Source organism: Euleptes europaea, chromosome 18 (assembly GCF_029931775.1).
Source record: "Euleptes europaea isolate rEulEur1 chromosome 18, rEulEur1.hap1, whole genome shotgun sequence".
NCBI lineage: Eukaryota > Metazoa > Chordata > Lepidosauria > Squamata > Sphaerodactylidae > Euleptes > Euleptes europaea.
In genome coordinates this window covers 12013133-12029523 of record NC_079329.1, presented here as the reverse complement: position 1 = coordinate 12029523, position 16391 = coordinate 12013133, and the positions used below count along the sequence as shown (strand labels likewise).

The window sequence follows — 16391 nt, the reverse complement described above, 5'->3', positions numbered from 1 at the left end:
TCCAACCCCTCAATCGCTTCACAACTCTGGCTGCTACTCTACAGATTTCCAGCCATTTGGATATTTATTTCTCGGTGAGATCAAAGAAGTGTGTCCATTTTACAAGACTATCTGTTTGGAGGCTACCAAAATGTGGAACTGTAGAATCATAGAGTTGGAAGGGACCACCGGGGTCATCTAGTCCAACCCCCTGCACAATGCAGGAAATTCCAAACTACCTTCCCCCACACACACACCCAGTGACCCATATTCCATGCCCAGAAGATAGCCAAGGTGCCCTCCCTCTCATGATCTGCCTAAAGTCATAGAATCAGCATTGCTGACAGATGGCCATCCAGCCTCTGCTTAAAAAGCTCCAGGGAAGGAGAGCCCACCACCTCTCGAGGAAGCCTGTTCTAACTGTTAGAGGAACCACTCGAACTGTTAGAAAATTCTTCCTAATGTCTACACAGAAACTCTTTTGATTTAATTTCAACCCGTTGGTTCTGGTCCGACCTTCTGGAGCAACAGAAAACAACTCGGCACCCTCCTCTATATGATAGTACTTGAACATGGTTATCATATTACCTCTCAGTCTTCTCCTCTTCAGGCTAAACATACTGTGGATGTCACTAGTCACAAATTCCAGTTCTGTCAACATTCACAGAAGGAAATCTGCACTCAGACTATTCAGATACCTAGCCAGATAACGGGGCAGGAACTAAACACTTGCTTATACACCTGTGGCAAAATATAGGGGGGAAATACCAGCGGGAGACCTGGGGGGGAAGCTCTCGTAAATTACAAATGAATGGATGTGGTGTTTTTGTTTGGTTTGCGTGCCACAAATGGCTAAAATGGGTATGCACAGGCATGCTGGCTGCTAACCGTTGCTGACCTGTTGACAACCCCAATACCAGAATCTGGGAACAGATGCAAAATAATGCTCACGAGGAGGCAAAGCGCTATCTCTTCATGTTCAAGGGTGATGCAGGATGATAGCTCCACCAGCAACCGCAGCAGACACACAGGAAATTCAACAGGAAGGCCCTCAAACAAGGGGGACTTCCTAGCACACGGGGCTGCCATAACCCTCACCGTACCCACTTGTGCCCATCCTGCTAGTCTGCTGAGATGGAGCAACAATTACAGTGCAGTTAAGCACAGGCCTTTGTCTGGTTTACAAACATCGGGCACTCAGAAGAAGAAGAGTTGGTTTTTAAGCCGACTTTCTCTGCCACTTAAGGGAGAATCAAACCGGCTTACAATCACCTTCCCTTCCCCTCCCCACAACAGGCACCCCGTGAGGTAGCTGGGGCTGAGAGAGTGTGACTAGCCCAAGGTCACCCAGCTGGCTTCGTGTGGAGGAGTGGGGAAACAAATCCAGTCCAGCAGATCAGCCTGCACCGCTCATGTGGAGGAATGGGGAATCAAACCCAGTTCTCCAGATCAGACTCCACCGCTCCAAACCACAACTCTTAACCACTACACCACGCTGGTTCAGACCTGACACAAAGCCTCCTGTTCAAAGGAGGTGGGAAAGGTATCTCAGGATTTTATTTATTTCCTTCCTTTATTCCCCACCTTTCTAGGGGTTGGATCACATGGAGCTGCTGTATACTGAATCAGACCCTTCGTCCATCCAAGTCTTTATTGTCTACTCGGACTGGAAGCAGCTCTCCAGAGTCTCAGGCATCGCCTTACTGCCTGGCCCTTTTCACTGGAGATGGCAGGGATTGAACCCGAGACCTTCTGCGTTTCAAGCAGATGCTCTACCACTCAGCCACGGCCCCTCCCCTACCAGATCCTTCCAGCTCTTTCGCTGGCAAAAAGAGAGACCCCTCAAAAAACTAGGCCAGGGACTGGAAGACCTTGGTTCTCCCATTGGAGGCACGTAAATGCATTTGTAAACAAGATGCACTTGAAACCTCAGAACATTCGAATTATTCGAGTTATTCAAATGCAAAACTGTACAATCATATACTGTATGTACGAGATCACTGATTCCGTTACTTGTAGATTGGCATCCTTTTGAGTGCTTCTGATTGCCACAGCCCTAAACTGGGCTCGATACACGTGCCACTACTGTGGTACGCGGATGACGCAGTAGTACTTTCACATACAAGGATTGAGACATTTACTATCATGCTTCTTAGAATACTATGATCAGAATAGACTCATAGTGAATGTTGAAAAATCAAAAATCATGGTTTTTGCAAAATCATGGACCCCCTTTAACTAGAGGACAAGGGGCAATGTGATTGAACAGGTGAAATAGTTTAAATGCTTAGGTATATACTTCCACTATAGAGCTAGCTGGGTGACTGGTGATAGCAGTATTTTGGCTATCACACGATTCTTCTGTACTAAAGGACATCAGTATGTACCTGCAGCTCTTAAAGCCTTCAGTGCTAAGTTAACTTCTCAACTTCTATACGGAATCCCAATCTGGATTCAGGCCTTAAACCAGGATGTTGAAAAAATTCAATCCAAATTCCTACGAAAAATTCTTGGAACACCATCCTTATGCAGCCTTGTGCTTAGAAACAAACCAAAAACGTTTGGAAACCGGAGCTTGGCTTGTAACAGCAAAATTCTGGTTACGATGGCACTATAAGGCTAAAATAAACAGTCTCACTCATTATATGCTAACTGAATCGGATTCATCCAGATGGATAAGTTTAAGGGTTTTTTCCTTGTAGATTGCCCTAGAGTTCTGAGGAAACAATGACTTAAATTATCTATTGTGTCCGATAATAAAAGCTTAATGAATGGAGCTGCCAGATTTGTTTGGCTAGCAATTAAAATAAGGCAGAGCTGGATGAAATCTATGCAATAGCCAAGGAAGCATGGGATCTTTATTGTCCGGAACCTTTTAGACTAGCTTTATATTAATTTTAGGAATATTTATGACTGGATTATTTTTGTAATGTTTTGTCGTTTTAAGTATAGTAATTTTAGCCACATTTTGTCTACGCGCTCTACTCTTTATCAACCAATCCTGCAATCCTGTTTTATTTGATGGTCTATGACCGTACAATAATAAATTGAATTGAGGCCTCGGTTGGGCAAAAGGGGCTGTGGTGAGGAGGGGCATTGAGTCAGATCAAAGAGGAAGAGCTGAAGGATCCCATCTTCTTCAGAGCGCACCCCGAAGACAATTACTCTGTCCCACCCATTAGTTCTCTCATCCTACTACTGGCCATTAGAACTGTAGCCAGGCGAGTGAAGGGCTTGCTGTCTCAACACCGTTGCCATGGTTTTCTATGGGGAGGGGCTGTGGCTCAGTGGTAGAGCATCTGCTCGGCACGCAGAAGGTCCCAGGTTCAATCCCCGGCGTCTCCAGCTAAAAGGACCAGGCAGGTAGGTGATGTGAAAGACCCCTGCCTGAGACCCTGGAGAGCCGCTGCCGGTCTGAGTAGACAATACTGACTTTATGGACCCAGGATCTGGTTCAGTGGAAGGCAGCTTCACGTGTTCATGTGTAGAACACAAGGCACAGGAAGGTCAACGGCAACGTTGAGAGAATTCTCTGCTTCGCTTAACCTTATGGATGAAGGGATACTCCGGGTGAAATAAAAGCAAGTAACGGCCGGTTAAAAATCACAGTGGGTAGCCGTGTTAGTCTGTTTGCAGTAGTCAAAAAGGGCAAGAGTCCAGTAGCACCTTAAAGACTAACAAAAATATTTTCTGGTAGGGTATGAGCTTTCGTGAGCCACAGCTCACTTCTTCAGATACATACCCTCAAAGCTCATACCCTACCAGAAAATATTTTTGTTAGTCTTTAAGGTGCTACTGGACTCTTGCCCTTTTTGACTACTGTTAAAAATCAGTTTGGGAGGAGGTGCCTGCAGTGAGCGCCTCGGCCTAAGACTGCTGGAAGGCTGAACAGGGAGCGGACCTCACGCTTGCCCCTGCTAGCAAAAGCCACAGTAACAACATTCTAAAAAGAAAAAGGACCCTCGCCTGGTGGCGTCCTTGGCCTCGTGGGATATTTGACCCTCTCCGATCCAGGTACCAGCCCTTTGTGGCAAATCCACAGCTGGGGTGAGGTTGAAAATGAAAAAGTTGCCACTCACAACTGAGGTTCTTGGCCACTGTGGCACGCCCACTCCTAGCCAATGAGCAGAGCCTTATAGAAGAGTAGGGTTTCCAGCCTCCAGGTGGTGGCTGGAGATTTCCTGCTATTACAACTGATATCCAACCGATAGAGATCAGTTCACCCGGAGAAAATGGCCGCTTTGGCCATTGGACTCTATGGCATTGAAGTCCCTCCCCTCCCCAAACCCCGCCCTCCTCAAGCTCCGCCCAGAAAACCTCTCACCAGTGGCAAAGAGGGACCCTATAGAAGAGTCTGATTGTTCCTTCTACGGGGCTATGCCTGAGCCAAAGCTTTTGTCTCCATTCAGTCCACTTATGTTAAAATCCTTATGTTAACACCAGAGGGAATTGTTTATTAAATTTTATAGCCCCCTTTTCTCTTCACAACAACCCTAAGAGGTAGAATAAGCTGAGCGAGAGTGATTGGCCCGAGGTTATTCAGTAAGCCTCAATACCGAGCAAGAATTGGAACCCAGGTCTCCTGCCCAGCTCTAGCTTGACACATCCAGCACAAGAGCAGTCTCAGGAATCATAATTTCAGATGGGTATTCATTAGGATTGCCAGGTCCCTCTTTGCCACTGGCAGGAGATTTTTGGGGCGGAGCCTGAGGAGGGCGGGGTTTGGGGAGGGACTTCAATGCCATAGAGTACAATTGTCAAAGAAAATGCCATTTTCTCCAGGGGAACTGATCTCTATCAGCTGGAGATCAGTTGTAATAGCAGGAGATCTCCAGCTAGTACCTGGAGGTTATGAAAAGTAGACACCTCTGTGTACAAAGGTAATTAAAACCCAAAATCTGACACAGAAGGGCTATATCAATAGTAGCTGAACAACATATATTTATGCTACCATGTATAAACTCAAAGTACAATTATCTATGCAATACAAGAACCCATGCGAAACCAAAATAAACGTTCTTAGATGAGTTCCATCTTTCCCTTTGTCTTTGAGTTCCATCTTTCTGATAGATGGAACTCATCTAAGAACGTTTATTTTGGTTTCGCATGGGTTCTTTTATTGCACAGATAATTGTACCTTGTGTTAGTACCTGGAGGTTGGCAACCCTAGTATTTGTGGCCGTCTGTAGCAACCAGCCCAGCACCAAACAGAAGTATGGTAGATTAACTGTTGCGCCACTGGTTTCCTTTTTTAATTTGGGTGTCTCCCGGAAATATTTTTTTTGCCAGTGGTTATGCGGCACCCACAGTCAAAGAGATGGGCCACACCCTCATGCCCTCCAGAGTTTGCTGGCTAGCTGCCCTACTCTAACATTATGTGCCGAGAACTGCCTCTGGTGTGATTTTGTTTTTCCCCAGGGTTATTTTGGGTAAGCAGTGAGATACCACAGAGCAGGGGGCGAACGGATTTCAGTCTTGTATGCTCTATTTATACAGACTAGAAACCTCACCGTTCTCCAGTGTATTTACATAATAAGATTTGAATCGCGTTGCAGTCAATGCCTGGCTAATCTGTATCAAGTGATCATTCATATGCGCTCCTGCTTAAGAACCAAAGAATACATTTTTTTCTGGCCAGACCTAGTTCCGTTTAAGTTAGGGTTGCCGACTTCCAGGAGAGGGCCTGGAGATCTCCCGGAATTACACCGGATCTCCAAATGACAGAGATCAGTTCTCCTGGAGAAAATGGTTGCTTGGGAGGGCGGCCTCTCTGGCATGACACCCCTGCTGAGCTCCCTCCCTAAACCTCGCCCTCCCCAGGCTCCATCCCCAAATATCCAGGAATTTTCCAGCACAGAGTTGGCAACCCTGCTTAAGTCCACGGCGGTAGCCATGATCGTCTGTCTGTAGCAGTAGAAAAGAGCAAGAGTCCAGTAGTACCTTAAAAACGAACAAAATTTCTGGCAAGGTATGAGCTTTCATGAGTCACAGCTGTGACTCACGGAAGCTCATACCCTGCCAGGAATTTTGTTCGTCTTTAAGGTGCGACTGGACTCTTGCTCTTTTCTACTGCTTCAGTCTAGTTATTGTAAGCCAAAAAATCCTAGCAAGCTAAGATGATCCATGAGCTGAACGCAATCTACTATCTGGCCACTCCTGCCATTCAGTATACACCACCTGATAAAGGTAGTCCCCATGGGGCGATGTCACATCACAACGTTTACTAGGCAGACTACGTTTACGGGGTGGTTTGCCATTGCCTTCCCCATTCGCTTTACCCTCGGCAAGCTGGTAGTGTTGGCAGATCCCTCTTTGCCACCGGCGGGAGGTTTTTTGGGTGGAGACTGAAGAGCGGGGAGTTGGGGAGGGACTTCATGCCATAGAGCCCAATTGCCAAAGCAGCCATTTCCTCCAGGTGAACTGATCTCTATCAGCTGGAGGTCAGTTGTAATAACAGGAGATCTCCAGCTGGTACCTGGAGGTTGGCCACCCTACAAGCCGGGTACTCATTTTACCGACCTCGGAAGGATGGAAGGCTGAGTCAACCTTGAGCCGGCTACCTGAAACCGACTTCCGTCGGGATCAAACTCACGTCGTGAGCAGAGCTTGGGCTGCAGTACTGCGGCTTCCCACTCTGTGCCGCGGGGCTCCGCCTGGTACCCACACATTAAAAAGTCACATCTAATGATGGAGTGTTAGAGGAAAAGGGGAACCCCAGAAAATGGTCTCATATGTTAAATTAAGGTGTGTAGGAACATGAGCCTGCACTCCAGCGCCATCCGCTTTTTATTGTTAGAGAGCTTCCTCGACTAGAGTTCCCGCCCGGGCTGTAGCAGGATCAGAGGGAGCTGGAAAAGGCCCAAGGAGGAGGCGTGGGGATGAGCCGGCTGAACTGTTCTCCATATATGGCCAGGAGAGAACCCTATTTGGCCAGAGTCGAACATTTGGTTTCAATCATGCTCCACTTCTGAGCTGAGGAAAGGAAAGAAAGAAAAAAAAACCCTCTCCTCCCTGGGCGCAGCGCCAGCCGCGCTGTCTCTCTTCGGGGCCGCCTCCCAGACAATCCCAGCGCCTCTCCGCCTTCGGTCTCCTTTCAACTGCCCGGCCAGCTACCCCGCTAGCAGGATCCACAAGCTCGTTTCCCCATTTGTACTGGGAAGTTGGCCCCTTTCTCGGAGCTTCTGCAGACCAGCACTCAGGACTAGCGTTGCCAAGCCGCGGGGTGGGGAGAACAAGGAGAAATAAGGAAGCAGGAGAGGCGGTCACAATCGAAATGTTAACAATGAGCTTTTTTTGCGTTTCCAATCTGTCCTGAATGTGTCCCTCCTTGCCCGGAAGAAGCCATAACATTTTTCGTTTGGGATCGGCACACCACAGGCGCATGCAGTTCACCTTTCGTGCAGGAAAGAAAGCGGAAGGCCAGCCATTAATGAAGCATGTGCGCTCCAGCCAATGTGAATTAGAATTATAGAGGCAGGAAATGCGATAATAATAATAATAATTTATTCAGACTAAGTGCCACCATTACAAGCCTGTTCCTACAGTCCTGAATGCAAAATGGGATTATTACTGCATACCGTTCAGGGGATAACTTTTAAGTGATGTAATTAAGCTTACTGTATTTTAATCGCTCTTCTTTTACTAGGGTTGCCAAGTCCCCGCTAGCCACTGGTGGGGGACAGAATCACAGAGTTGGAAGGGACCACCAGGGTCATCCAGTCCAAACCCCTGCACAATGCAGGAAATTCACCACTACCTCCCCACCCCACCCCCGGCGACCCAAATTTCATGCCCAGAAGATGGCCAAGGTGCCCTCTCTCTCATGATCCGCCGAAGGTCATGGAATCAGCATTGCTGACAGATGCTGGTCTCCAGGTGATCTGGGATCGAGCAACTCTATCCTCCCACCCCCTACCAGTGGCCGGGGGAACCTGGCAACCCTCGGGGGAAGGGAGGAGAAGATTGCCAGCTCCAGCTTGGGAAACTCCTGGATATTTGGGGGTGGAGCCTAGGAGGACAGGGGTACAATGCCATAGAGTCCATCTTCCAAACCAGCTACTTTCTCCAGAGGAAGCGATCTCTGTAGTCTGGAGATGAGCTGTAATTCAGGGGGATCTCCAGGTCCCACCTGGAGGCTGGCATCCCTATGTTTGACCTATCAGGACAGTTGAAGTGTAGCAACAGTTGATCTCCCCCCACCCCGCTACCATCTTTCCAAAATATGTGCAGTTTTTGCTATTTCTATCCACAAACTTTGATAATGTTTTCACAAATAAGGAATGAAATTTAAAGTGGAACACTAGCAAGTGTGGCGTCTTCATCTATTTCCCTCAGGCTATTTCGCTGTCAAAAACCAGCCCCACCAAGCGGATTTTATGGGTGGGGGATAGGGTTGCCAGGGCCCTCTTCACCACCGGCGGGAGGCTTTTGGGGAGGGACTTCAATGCCATAGAGTCCAATTGCCAAAGCGGCCATTTTTCTCCAGGGGAACTGATCTCTGTTGGCTGGAGATCAGCTGTTATAGCAGGAGATCTCCAGCTACTACCTGGAGGTTGGCAGCCCCAGTGGGGGAAGATTTATGGTTGTTCCTCCTATCCAATAAACTCATCAGGAAATGTGTAGGGGGTGACTGGTCAGATCTGGAAGAGAGCAAATCTTCAATGATCAAGCTTACCTCATTTATATATGTACCTTATGGACTTTTGAAACTATTTTCCCTACATATATATACCAAGAAGATTGTACTATTTTTTGACAGCTTCAACCACGCATTGTATATATTGTATATATTATTGTCACTTTTTGTAGTCCATTGTACTTGTTGAATTGTTGAAACACAATAGAAATTTTGTATCATTGTACTATATTTTTCCCGTGACAGTTTCCAAACCTCACGGTATTAGCACGGAGGTGCTCTTTTTTCTGATTTTGCTAACTACCTGGAGGTTGGCAGCCCCAGTGGGGGAAGATTTATGGTTGTTCCTCCTACAGTACCAACTTTCCCTTTTAAATTGCCCCCTTGTCAGATGCATTTTTTAAAGTCAGAAAATAGAATAGCAGACAGACAACAGTGTAATATCTTTCCACCCTAAGCACGCCCTCACAATCAGATGAATAATGTCAGAGGGTAGCCGTGTTCGTCTACACGTCAGATTCGAGTCCAGTAGCATTTACAGACCAGCAAGAGCTAAGAATAAACAGCTCAGGCTTTAGATTAATCCGTGCACGTGAACACACACTAGTAATCTGGATTAATCTGGTACCACAGCCTGCCTCCGTTTTTGTGATCAATAACCCTATCTAGGAGGCTCATACTATACCTAACCATGGGTGAAAAAAATACAACTCTCTTCTTATTCTTCCAATGACTGGAAGTTAGGGTTGGCAAACCCCAGGTAGTAGCTGGAGATCTGCTGCTAATACACCTGATCGCCAGCCGATAGAGATCAGTTCACCTGGAGAAAAAGGCCGCTTTGGCAATTGGACTCTATGGCATTGAAGTCCCTCCCTAAACCCCACCCTCCTCAGGCTCCACCCTAAAAACCTCCCGCTGGTGGTGAAGAGGGATCTGGCACCCCTACAGGAAGTAGACCATCATTCAAGCAGCGCAGCACAATCAGTCACCAAAACTGGTGGCCTATAAAACATTTTAGTAGCCTGCCTGCCCACATATAAGTGACAGTAATTTCCGGCAGGGATCACTGTCTCCCTTATCAGCTTGTGTGTATGCTAGAATCTGTCAACAGAGGTCCTGCTATGACAAGTAAACCAGGCTAGGCACAGAAAAGTTGATTATCTGGAGCTCCCAGCTTTCTTTTTGTTGTTCTTCATTATCAGGTGTGCGGGGGCCTGATTCTGATCAGGATTGTAAAGGGAGGGGAGTGTTAAGCAGCTGGGGGGGAGGGGAGGGCAGTAACCAACTGCCCCATTGGGGAAACAAGCAGGTTCAGATAAGGGTACCAACTGTAAGTTTACCCCCAACAGGACAGACAGCTGCTCCCTGGGGCCATTTCAGATCAGGAAAACAGTTGCAGGGTGGAAGGTTTAACCCTACCCTCCCCTTGTGGTCCCTGATCAGAATTAGGGCCCAGCGTCCCGGATACCTGCATATTTTTTTTAATCAGGCACTTTAACGATGTTTTAACTTTGTAATACTGGTCAATGACTGCAATAAATTATCCAATCTGAGAGTGGTGATGCAGAGGAAGGCAATGGCAAACCACCTCTGAACGTCTCTTGCCTTGAAAACCCGACAGGGTAGCCGTAAGTCAGCTGTGACTTGACGTAACTTTCCACCACCACGGAATTTGGAGTAAGAGCTCCAGGGTGTTCCCCTCTCCTGAAGGATTTGTTTGAAGGAGGTTCAAAGCACAGAGGTTCAGGAGATCTTGGAATAGTTCTGGGTTTCTGGATGAATGGGTTCTCGCACATGAACACATGAAGTTGCCTTATACTGAATCAGACCCTCGGTCCATCAAAGTCCGTATGGTCTACTCAGACCGGCAGCGGCTCTCCAGGGTCTCAGGCAGGGGTCTTTCACATCACCTACTTGCCTGGTCCCTTTAACTGGAGATGCCGGGGATTGAACCTGGGACCTTCTGCGTTGCAAGCAGATGCTCTACCACTGAGCCACAGCCCCTCTCATTCTTTTAAGCGTGAGAGCCACCCATGAAATCTTCCAAACCCTTCTCCCTATAAACCCCCGAAAGGACAAAGACTTCTCAATTGGCAAAGCAGGACTTAGGCCCCCCAAGAGGCTCAGCAGAAAGGTGAGCCTATTTTGAAATAAACAGACCAGAAGAGGGGACCTTCCCGTGGAGTAGGAAAAGGGAAGGCAGAGAAGAGGCAGGGTTAATGTTGTAAACCAGTTGTTGTGAAATCTGTGACTTTGGCCAGCCTGGATTGCAGCAAAGCCTATTAATGGAGCTGAACGGTTGGAAGTCGCTGCTTAGGAACACTCCCTCTGCTGCTGTGTTCACCCATACAAGCATCTACTGTTCCCAAAGACCAGGCCTGCAAATAACTACTCCCCACGTGGCCCCGATTATAGAGAGCAGCTTTTGCAAAGCAGACAGTTCTCCCCACCCCAGGCCATCAATATGCCACGAATGACTAACAAAGCGATTCTTAAGCCTTCATGTTTCACTGGATACCTTTATAGAATCCTACAGTTGGAAGGGACCACCAGGGTCATCTTGTGCAACCCCCTGCACAATGCAGGAAATTGACAACTAGCTCCCCCCCCACACCCCTACAATGCTGTGTGCTACTTTTTGTAAGGGCCTGGGAGGGGGGAGAAATCTAGGATTTTATCCTGCAGGACTAGGGTTGTCAGGTCCCTCTTTGCCACCGGCAGGAGGCTTTGGGGGCAGAGCCTGAGGAGGGCGGGACTTCAATGCCATAGAGTCCAATTGCCAAAGCGGCCATTTTCTCCAGGGGAACTGATCTCTGTCCGCTGGAGATCAGTTGTAATAGCAGGAGATCTCCAGCTAGTACCTGGTGGTTGGCAACCCTATGCAGGTCAGATGAGCAGTATAATACCCCTCTCCTACACTGGCTGCCAGAAGCCATTGCAAGTGGAGAGAAGGGGGTGTCTAAAATCCTGAACACCCCCCCCAAAAAAAGTTCTGGATGCTCCCCCCATTTGGAGATCACCCCCTGGAGATGTATGGCCCTCAGGAAGAGGGTCACCTTGAATTAATGCCTGAGAGCTGCCTATTGTAGGTCTACAAGAGGGGTCCCCAACTTTTTTGAGCCTGTGAGGACATTTGAAATTCTAACACGGCATGGTGGGCTGCCCCAAAATGGCTGCCTCAGGAGGCGGAGCCAGCCACAAAACTTCAGTGACAAGGTCCAGATCCTTGCACTGCAGTGACAGCTGCTGCCAAAGCAACATTTTTTTAAAAATCTGCACAGCCGATCGAATCTCCAATATTCAACCAGAAGCCTTGCCGGGCAAAAGCCTTACCTGGGCCCACCCGCTTCCTCAAAACATTTGGCGGGCACCAGAAAAGATGTTGGCGGGCACTGCGCTTGGTACCCCTTGTCTATAATATATGTGTACAGAAAACCAAGGTGCAGAGAATCAAGAAAATGCACTTCTTGCCATTAAGCAGCTAGTCCACTGCTAAGCACAGAGACACATGCACATTACGCAAACACACACAAACAGGGACCTACCACATCGCACACAGATGCCGAACTATCACACTCGAAGACATGCCTCCATTTCCCATTATGCACATTCATTATTGGCACACAGACACTCAATATTACCCTGTCATGTGCTTGCCCGCGCACTCTTAAACATACTTCTCCCTCTGTGCACAAAAACTGCCATAGCCCCTTCCAGGCCCCCGAGCGCTGCCAAAATGATGTCTACAAAGCATTCCATTGTGTCCCAATTAAGAAGTCAGGGGTGGAGCAGGAGCCCAGTCGATCCCAGAAAGTCCAGGCGACTCCTCCAGCACAGCCCCAGGGAGGCTGAGGAGAAAGAGAGAGGGAGTCTGTGCGGCCATTTATGCACGGGAAGTTTTGCCTTGGATTTGCACATCTAGACATCTAGACGCACATCTTCCCCATCCGAATCCTCAGAACTCTGCATGGGGGCGCATTGTTGAGTTTTGAGAATTCGGATGGGGGAAATGTGGGTCTAGAGAGTGGCAAACCCAAGGCAAAACCTCCCAGGCATAAATGGCCTGGGTGTCCCTTCCTCCCACGTAGAAAACTAACAGATCAGTATGTGGATCTCTCTCCCCCCCCCCTCCAGATGCAACAGGTTTGCAAGGGGGTGCGGCCCCCTAAAGTAGTAACACAACGAAGTTAATAAATGCACCAACTCTGCAAACACACCAAAACTGGGAGCGGCAAACCCAAGGCAAAACCTCCCAGGCATCAATGGCCTGGGTGTCCCCTTCCCCCCACGTAGAAAACTAACAGATCAGTACGTGGATCTCTCTCCCCCCCTCCTCCAGATGCAACAGGTTTGCAAGGGGGTGTGGCCCCCTAAAGTAGTAACACAACGAAGTTAATAAATGCACCAGCTCTGCAAACAAACCAAAACTGGGAGCACGTCCTTTTTTCAGATCCCCCAGCCTTTCCCAGATCATACTGCCAGATCCCTCCCGGGGCAATCTAAGAAACCCGGTCCCCTTCTCATCCCCCCCCCCCCATCCCCAAGACTCTAAGTTTCCTACTCGTCTCCCCTGCTTTAACCCCCTAATGCCCAAGAGCGCCCCTTTCCCCCCCAAACTCCGCCCGCAACGTCGAGGACTCCTTCCCTCTCCTCGAAGGAGACCCCCCAGCTTTAACCCCTTGCGACCCTGGCCCCAGGGACTTACTTCCAGGGGGAGGGCGGCTGCAGGAGGGCCGGGAGCGCCGGGGTGATGCTCGGATCGAGGGGGAGAAAAGGCCGCGAGGCGGGAGGAGAGTCCGAGGATGGGACGGGAGGAGAGCTGGGTGTGGTACCCAGGGAGGAGGGAGGGAGGAAGCGGAGGGGGGTGGGGCGGGGAAGGCGGGGGCGGAGACCAGGGCGGGGGCGGACCGGGGGGGGGAGAGAAGGACGGCGTGGGGCTTTGCTGATGGGTGTTGTTGGAGCTGAGACACACACACACCCCCAACACAACGCACGCACACACCCAATAACATTGCAGATCGCTCAAAGAGCCACCTCTTCCAGCATCCAGGGAGATGCTTCTGGGGAAAGCTGGACTGCCCCTAAACATGGAGGCTCCACTGATCCGGCATGGTGGTCAGCCGGAGATGCTTCTGGGGAAAGCTAGACTGCCCCTAAACATGCAGGCTCCACTGATCCGGCATGGTGGTCAGCCGGAGATGCTTCTGGGGAAAGCTAGACTGCCCCTAAACATGCAGGCTCCACTGATCTGGCATGGTAATCAGCCGGAGATGCTTCTGGGGAAAGCTAGACAGCCCCTAAACATGCAGGCTCCACTGATCCGGCATGGTGGTCAACCAGAGATGCTTCTGGGGAAAGCTAGACTGCCCCTAAACATGCAGGCTCCACTGATCCGGCATGGTAATCAGCCGGAGATGCTTCTGGGGAAAGCTAGACAGCCCCTAAACATGCAGGCTCCACTGATCCGGCATGGTGGTCAGCCAGAGATGCTTTTGGGGAAAGCTAGACTGCCCCTAAACATGCAGGCTCCACTGATCCGGCATGGTAATCAGCCGGAGATGCTTCTGGGGAAAGCTAGACTGCCCCTAAACATGCAGGCTCCACTGATCCGGCATGGTGGTCAGCCGTGGATAGTCCGGGGTTTGTTTCTCTCTTTCTCTCTTTCTCTCTCTCTCTCTTTCTTTCTTTCTTTCTGTTCTTAGACCGAGGCCTTGAACAATAAAACCATGAAACTTAAATAAGACCCATCTCTAAAAACACCTCCCTTCCCCTCTTCTCTGCAGCCTCCAAAAAAACGAGCAACAAAATAAGAGGGTCAGAGTCCTCTAAGAGGGACTGAACCTTTTGCTCCAAAGTTGCTCGAGAAGATATGGACCATTTGTTAAAACGTGGCATACTCCATTTTAGCCTAAGTTGGTATACATAAGGACAATGCAAGGGGGTATGTACCAAGGAGTCCACTGACTGAAGAGGGCAGGGACACGGCCGGTCTGAAAAAGGGATCTTTAGCATACGACCCAGCAAAACCATTGAAAGGGGCAATTAAAACCGGGGCTTCTCCACCAGATCTGTCCCATCTCTTTTCTAATCGCCAGGGGCCATCCCTACCAAACTGTGGTAGTGATGTTGATGCATTTAGAACATATTGGCTGAAAAAGCACTTTTTTCTGCCGGTCGGCTTAATTTGATGACCCCGGGCATTCGTACTATGAGAGAGGGAAGAGTTATTATATCATGGTTAGTGTCGATATGAGTAACACTGTGAATAATAATAAAAAGGCATGGGAGAATCACATCTGGGTAGCCTTTTTCCTCTACATGCAAAAACTCTATACTCTTTCCTTCACAGGGAAGATTCCCCAACACTCTTGTGCTTTTTCCAGGGATGGTCTTTTTGATTCGCCTCTTTATTTCCTCATGAAATCCTGGCTCTGCTCCCATCCCAGGATTGCCCCGTTATAGGGACCGGTTTTCTCCGGCACAATTGCCATTCTCCCTTTCTAAAGAACAGAGGGTTCATTTCACGCTTCAAACTCTTCTGCCTTTCAGGGGCAAGCCAGGTCCTCCCCCAATCCCATCGGCACTGGAAGCTACGAGAAAAGCTAAACCAGGCACAATTTTCGCTTTGATGAAATGCTCGAAGATAACAGGCCTCCTTGTTGAGTGTGGACACCTTTGAAATGGGGTGCAATGAGCAAAACACCTCCCCCACTCCAAGCTATTCCAAATGTAGAGAATAGGGGTGAGAGTAGGAGAGCTTGAGCCAATCTCTTGCTCAGCCTAGCCTCCCTCACAGGGTTGTTGTCAGGATAACTTGGACGGGGAACCATGCACCTTAGTAAGAACAGGAAGCACGTCCAGAACGTTTTTTGTCCTTACCCGTGCTGCAAATCCCACTCCCTTTTATTTTGCTTACCACTCTATTCCCCTAGTTTCACAGAGAACCTAAGAAACCTAGTTTCCCACCTCCACCCCATTCCAACCCAGGGCACTCCACTCCGCTCCCACTCTGGGATCTAATCCCTTTCTCCTAATCGTGTTGCCCACTCCCCTCTTTTTAGAACATCACTGACACCTTGTGGCTATCAATGTGTCTGCAAAGGACTTGAGCAGGAGGTGTGTAAACACACGTTAGTACTGTCTACTCTGACTGGCAGCAGCTCTCCAGGGGCTCAGGCAGAGGTCTTTCACATTACCTACTGTCCGGTCCTTTTAACTGGAGATGCCAGGGATTGAACCTGGGGCCTTCTGCATGCCTAGCTGATGATCTCCCGCTGAGCCACGGACCCTCCTCCATCATCAGCCATAAGAACATAAGAAAGGCCATGCTGGATCAGACCAAGGTCCATCAAGTCCAGCAGTCTGTTCACACAGTGGCCAACCAGGTGTCTCTAGGAAGCCCACAAACAAGACAACTGCAGCAGCATTATCCTTGCCTGTGTTCCAAAACACAATATAATAGGCATGCTCCTGTGATCTTGGGGAGAATAGGTATGCATCATGACTAGTATCCATTTTTACTAGTAGCCATGAATACCCCCCTCCTCCATGAACATGTCCACTCCCCTCTTAAAGCCTTCCAAGTTGGCGGCCCTTGGCATGGTACCCTCTATGCTTTCCCCTATGAAGTAGCAGAGTTGGGGAGTTACACTGGGGAGCCCATCACCTACCCAGCACAACTTCCAACACAGTTCACTCAATCCTCCATCTGTCTTGATCGTCACACGTTTTAAAAGCTGGAGATTCTGATAAAGGCTCTTTTGTGGCGATTGTGGGA

General features: G+C 48.9%; 1 non-coding gene across 1 annotated transcript; it reads right to left on the bottom strand.

Annotated features, from left to right (window-relative positions):
* Window positions 1–10546: 10546 nt before the first annotated feature.
* TRNAC-GCA (transfer RNA cysteine (anticodon GCA)) lies at window positions 10547–10618 on the bottom strand. Its single transcript has one exon. It is a non-coding gene; the product is annotated as a tRNA-Cys (tRNA).
* Window positions 10619–16391: the final 5773 nt, after the last annotated feature.